Source organism: Octopus sinensis, unplaced genomic scaffold (assembly GCF_006345805.1).
Source record: "Octopus sinensis unplaced genomic scaffold, ASM634580v1 Contig16226, whole genome shotgun sequence".
NCBI classification, from domain to species: Eukaryota; Metazoa; Mollusca; class Cephalopoda; order Octopoda; family Octopodidae; genus Octopus; species Octopus sinensis.
Window position 1 is genome coordinate 12857 of NW_021834225.1, and position 6673 is coordinate 19529.

The 6673-nt window shown below is 35.9% G+C and overlaps 1 pseudogene; it reads right to left on the reverse strand.

Annotated features, from left to right (window-relative positions):
- Window positions 1–1522: 1522 nt before the first annotated feature.
- On the reverse strand, window positions 1523–5163 carry LOC115230726 (annotated as a pseudogene).
- Between the last annotated feature and the right edge of the window lie 1510 nt (window positions 5164–6673).

Consider the following 6673-nt stretch of genomic DNA (forward strand, 5'->3'; position numbering starts at 1 on the left):
ATCAAGAAAGCCCAACCAGCCATTGGAGTATTCCTATATTGATATTCAAGATATCTCCGGCAAAGTTTAGGAGAACCATCGGTTGATGTCTCGGAGTTGGAAAGGTTGCGGACTGAGAACGCCGAATTAACTCTAAAAATTGAGCAGCTTACGTTGGAAAACCAGAAGCTCCAGGAAACAGTAAAGTCTGCAGGAGTCAACGGGGAAATTTCTGATGAGGAATGAATTAACGTTTAAAGTAATAATAAATATATTAATCTTTTAATTTATCAGAAAGATTAGTAAAATTACATTTAGTTACATGCTAACAAAATAAATCAACACAACTTTTCTTACTTAAAAATCTCATGAATTATAAATTAAAAATGTTTATTAAATTAAAATAACTAGAATAATGTGAATCTGTATCTACAAACAATTAGATTTTCTCATCAATCTATCAAAAATAACTACTAATTAGATATTTAGTATATTAAATGTGCAGTGACAGACAAAAAATTATTTTTAATTTAACATATGGCATAGTTAACTAAAGTCATTAATTAGAATCTTATTTATTATGCGAGTTTTTGCAAACGAACTGTCGGTTCTCTATGAAGCAAAAGTGAAGATTATTCCAATTGTCTTGACATGGGATGGAGTTGCCTCAAAGTTCTTTTAAAGACATATGGACAAGTTATTCATTGACATACATCCAGTCTGTTGTCCTGAAGAGGACGCTAGAGAGTATGCTTATCAACCACAGACATGGAATGAAGGTAGCCAACAAGGAGTACGCCTCTGTCGCCAATCAACTTGCGGAGCTGGCATGTCGTGAGGACACTGAATTGAATAAATTCATCGACGCAGAAAAGAGAATGAAAAAAAGTTTATAGAAAACTCTTCTTCCAAGCGAAGAAGTGAAATCACTGAAGATCTGGATTTTTAATTAGCTAGTTTTACGTGATTGTTTTTCTTGTTACATGTTTAAGACAATTTATGCGAGTTTTATAATTTGTTTTTTTGTTTTTTTTTATTTACAAAAACAACTAACACCGAAAATCGTTAAGTTCCAGCGGCGAGGACGCAGTGTGCGTTGCCCCGAACAATGGCCAGGCCGATGCGCTGGCGAATTATTAGATGATTTCGAGATTTAATTTCTTGGTCTTTTAATCAAAAAGGAGTTCCTAATAAATGGGTATGTGTAGTTTAATTATATTTTGGTACACTAAAAATCTTTATTAATGTTAACCGGCTGAAATTAAGTTAATAATCGAAAACAAAAGGATGAGCAAAACACAATTTCATTGAAATTAAATACGATATTTTTTGTGATATTCAAATAAGTCTGGTCTTCGAAATGAAGTATTCTGACTTTTTTCTTAAACATTCACATGGTTCTTTACGCCTTTTTTAACAATTTCAGACCATGTCAATACAATTGGAGCATTTTATAAATTTTTAGGTTTTAAATAATCAAAATGCTCACAATTATTTAAAATTTTGATGATATGAAATTAATAATGCCAAATTATATATGAATTTAGACTTGAGAAAAAAAAGTATAAACATAATCGGTACAATCTGCTTTAATGAATAAAACCCCGACATCAAATTTGGCGCATTTACAAAGACAAACATAGTCTTTAAACATAATATACCTGATTGACTCAAAGAAGAATCCAAATTTCTTGATTGAAACTGTGATACTTAAAATACTTTTCTTAAAAATTATGCAAAATTAAAATTCAAAAAATGAGAAATACGGCGTTCTCAAAAGAACTAGACTTCTTGTCGATGATTTGTTATTTATTCGAATGTTTTATTAGGAAAGTGTAACGTTAAGTTTCGTAAAAATATAAAGAATTGTATATTTATTTGATAATGAAATATATTCCATGTAATAGATAATTATGGGGAAAAATCTTATAAAAATAGCAGGAGTTGACAAATAATGAAATAAAATTTTCATGATGAAAAAAATTAGCTAAAAAGTAATTAATCGTTTTTTTTGATTCGTGAATATTACCGATGTTCAGTGAATTTGTATCTATATTTTCATTCTGATAAAAAATGATTTTAATTTTTTTCAACATCTTTAATCGAAAGAGTATTTTTTCGGAAGTCCTTTATTTCCACTCTCAATGGTGAGAAAATTAGAATTACTATTGAACTAGTATTTCTTTTATCTAAATCCGTAAATTTCTAATTATTATTTATTATTAAATGCACGTTGAGTTGCGCATAGCTTTTGCTTTGAGTTTCGCTTGTGGAGAACAACACACTTTTATTTTTTTAGAGAAAGAACAGTTATTACTTATTAATCCGAAAGAAGAACCAAACAGACAAGAGAAAACTGTTCAATTTCTATCATTTTCTTTTTATTGCGCGTGCGTTCTTTTTTTAGACAATCCAGTTTTCCAGTAATATCGATGATATTACCGATGACGGCGGGAGGTTTTTAAATTTCTAATTGATGAATTAATTTTCATCAACTGAATTTGATTTCTATATTTTTGAATACTAATCATTTTAAGAATACATCTAGATTTAAACATCTATCGATTTAAACAACATAATTATCAATTTTAACATTAATAGACGTTTATTGCCCTTCAGGTAGGCAATAATAGGAGGTTGTCCACTAACAGGAATTCTGCAGACTTCGTATGTTAGGTCAAGCCGAGTAGAAAAAATAGTTGAACGCAAAAAATATTTTCTTAAGGGAAAATTTAAAAAATAGTAAAAGGCAAAATATTTTTCGAGATTTCCAGAAAAATTTTGATTTTTGCCAAAATCGTAGCGAGCAGTAGAGATTTCACTGCATGATCTGTTTTTAGAAAACAAAAATGATTTTAAAAAAGACAAATATTTAAAATAATCGTCTAACCTCTGTGTCAGCCAAGAAAATTCGCGTGCATCTCCAAGGGATTAGAAGGCCGACGTCTTTCAGGAATTTCGATGTTTGGGAGCCAAAGGCTCCTGAAGTCTCTAATGCCAAAAAGACAAACGAATGTTAGGCGGCGAGTTTTTTGTACTTTTCGGTTTTGTGGGTTTCTGTCAAATCCGCGGGCGATTCTGGAGAAGATTCAGATGAGAGTATCGCGGATGGGGACCAACTGTCTGTGCGCGTTCCGTTCCAGATGAGATATTTTCCACACTGATGTAAAAAAGTTGTCATCCCATTCCTCATAAAGTCGTCGGCGCTCAAATTCTCACCATTCAGTGAAAATATTCATCATTTTACAGCTAATGGAAATTATTGATTTGAAAGATGACTCAGATCTGAAAAATAAATTTACCATGGCGGGCTTAAACAGTTTTTATAAATATCTCTTGCCGAAGTATCCCAACTTAACAGCCTTAGCTGTGAAGGTTTGCTAATTTTTCCAAAAAACAGTTTAGGTAAATGACGTGACGTCAATAGCAAAAAATCACGCCATGTTCGTTTTTTAATCTATAACAAGAATTTTATTTTGTTCTAAAGCTAATTCCGACGATCAAAGACGCAATATTGATACAATACGATAAAAATAGTTTTTACGCTTTACAAGAAATTACATTTGTATTGAATCTGAGCACAATGTACGACTTCTTAGATCAACAATAAACAACGTCGTAGATTTTTTCGGATTAGAAAATCAAAAACCGTGTAAAAAACCGATCTGATTTTGAATTTATGCAAGATAACCCCAAACATCAAATTTTTAAAAGAAAAAAAATTAAAACAATCAATTGCCCACCACAAACTAGATCTCAATCCAATTAAAAAATATGATTTGTTAGCAAAAAAATGAGGCAATTTACCAGACGAATCATCCCTTCAGTTACCTGGGACGGAATAGGCATAGAACATGCATGTTCACTAATATTCCTAATCAATGTTGGAGGAGACAGTGGTTACCATGCCGGAACCAAGTGATTATATGAGACAAGCCATGTCAGACAGGAGTGACCATCTAAAATTGGTTTTCTGTGCATAATAAATTTTTATTAACGTATAAGCGGTTTGTATTTTATCATGGAGCGTTCTTTAATGTGCATATTAAACCGGCAAACTAATCTTTGTAGAAAATTCCTTATAAAACCAATTTGGAAATATATTAATTCGATATTTTTTTATCTTGGAAATATTTGGAAAGGACGTTTATCTGATCAGTAAGCACTTGTATCTATGCATAAACTGGCATCCATACCTTCTGTTCAGTCATTCCAGTCCGCACAAGTTGTTTAATATTTTTGATAGATTCCTCCAATTCGGCAATTCTACTCTCAGTTGTATTGGTCAATTCGACCTGCCTGTTCCTCATAAAGTCATCGGCCCTCAGATTTTCCCACTGGACAAGCTGGTTTAGTTCAAATTCGTCGACATCGGGAGGACTGGTGGTGCGAGAGTGGACTGCGGTGGTGATGAGTTGTGCCAAATGGGAGAGAAGGATGAAAGGGGGAGGCAGGGTGGGTCGATTATAGTACTCGTAGATGAGCTGGTATCTCTGGAAACACCAGTGCTGGTCAGTGGATTCTTGTATTTTAGTGAAAGTGGAACTGTTTGGTGAAATGTGAATACCTGAACATAGCAATGAGGAGGTTGAGCATGAGGGCACTCGTAAAGATCAAATAAAAGCCAAGAAAAACTGGAATCAAATACGTCCCGATCACAGTGGGACATTGTATTTTGATTCCCGCCTTGTAAATGGTTTTGTTGAAACTGCAAGTCCCCGCTTCCTCGGTGGCTAGGATGTTTTGTCGAGTCAAACCGAGGATGTTTGATAAATATAATTCTCCAAAGATCTGCCAGTAGGCCATCGAGAACACTTTGAATGGAAGAGTGACTGACAGTTCTGAGTTGGGGTAAAGAATTGCATGCTGGATTATGGCGAAGGAGGCCATGAAGACCAGCAGAATGGCCACAAACACCACCAAGTCCACCATCTTGGCTCACAACACATGCCAACCATTTTCCCAATCATCACCACTTTGGGTCCAATGTGCTTACTTGCTGAGAATGTGTGGAGAAGTCTGAAGTAGAACAACATTAGTGATATTGAGTGAGTTGTTTTGGCCACATCAAAGCATATTTTGCTCTCCACATCACACGAGAATCGAATCCATTGCCCTATCAGAAACACCATAATGCTGGAAAAATCCAGAACATTCCAAAAGTCCTGGAAATAGTCCTTTAACTTGGTCTTTAGTCCAATGTTCTTTCCCACCACCAACTATGGGAGCCTGAGAAAATGACTGACCTGTCTCAATTCTTCGGAAAGCAGACTCACCACAAAAATGGAAAGGCCGAGGTCAATATTCGAGAATGTTCCAGAATATTCTACCAGTAAGACGTAACTATATAATAGCAGGAAAATGGTGTATGTGAACTATGATTACTATAGTGTAAAATACCGAATTTGACATGAAAATTATCACCGGGGCCGAATAAAATAAATTAAATTTATTTATGAGAATATTGAATTTTTGATTCAAACTTTTGCGGGTCCTTTTTATTTATTTAAAAAATCTATACACTATGGCGGAGGAAATGGATTTTTTTAATGTCTAAAATATATTATTAAAAAACTTTGTTGGTGATTTGTTCTGAGGGGTCCTCGACGGTGGTGAACCTGATATAAGCGGGAATCATTGGCGGGAAGAGGCCACAGACCATCAACTGAAATGAGCCGAGAAAACTACCCTCCATACACTGGTCTCTTGTGAAATCATGCCCATCCATATTTTGGATAAAAGTGACTGACAACAAAAATGAGAAATGAAGTTTTTGTTTGATGTGCGGGCAGCAATGAGAATAGCATTGGACTGACCAAAATTGGAGAATCGGCGGAGGAGAATCAAATGTGCCCGCGACTCGTCCAACTTTGAACACTCGCCAATGACCCCCACAGCCAAGTCATTGTACTTTCTACAAGCCCGTCACAGAGCAGACTGACTGGGACTCGGAGTAGAGAGAGGCTCTTAGGTCGTGGTCGTTGGTCAGTTTGCTTAGTTTATAAAGGAGGGTTGCCCCAACGAGAGCATTGATGATGGGATTCTACTCAGATGTGGGAGTGAGGACACCTTTCCTTCAAACCAGAAGTACTGGGCCAAGTCGAGCTTGTTAGTGAGAATGCAAAAAAGGAAGAGCTCTTGTTGGGGGTCGTCGAAGGAGTGAAGTTGGTGTGAGTGGGTTCCATGCCTATGGAATGGTTGAAAATGGCACTTAGTCAAGTAGACATGTCTGAAGAAATCTCCCATCAAGTGTTGGAGGAGACGGCCGACGTTCTTGAGGGAGGTTAGACGTTTAGACTGGATATGAAAATACGGGCTACTTTGGTGATTCTTTTGAAGAGGAGTGCGAGTAGTGACTTGGGGGAGACCTGTGGCTATTAGGGTGGGATAACTTGGTTGTATAAGACCATGAGTTTATTTGGAGTGAGGAACTGGTGAATGTCGACTCCATTCTCGCAGAGTAGCTGGACGAAGGGTGTGTTGCCCAGGAGTATTGCAGAGTGAAGAACTTGATCGAGTTTGGGATCGTGATGTAGGACTTTATTATTGAACAATTCTCGTTTGGCCATTTCTATTTTGTCCCAGAAAAGAGCTAGTTTAAGTTGAGCTATTTGGTGGTCCTTGTTGGCTGAGAATAAGGGGAGAGTGGGACCTTTGAATAGGGCAAGTAGAAGGGCATCGTCGATCTCTTGGT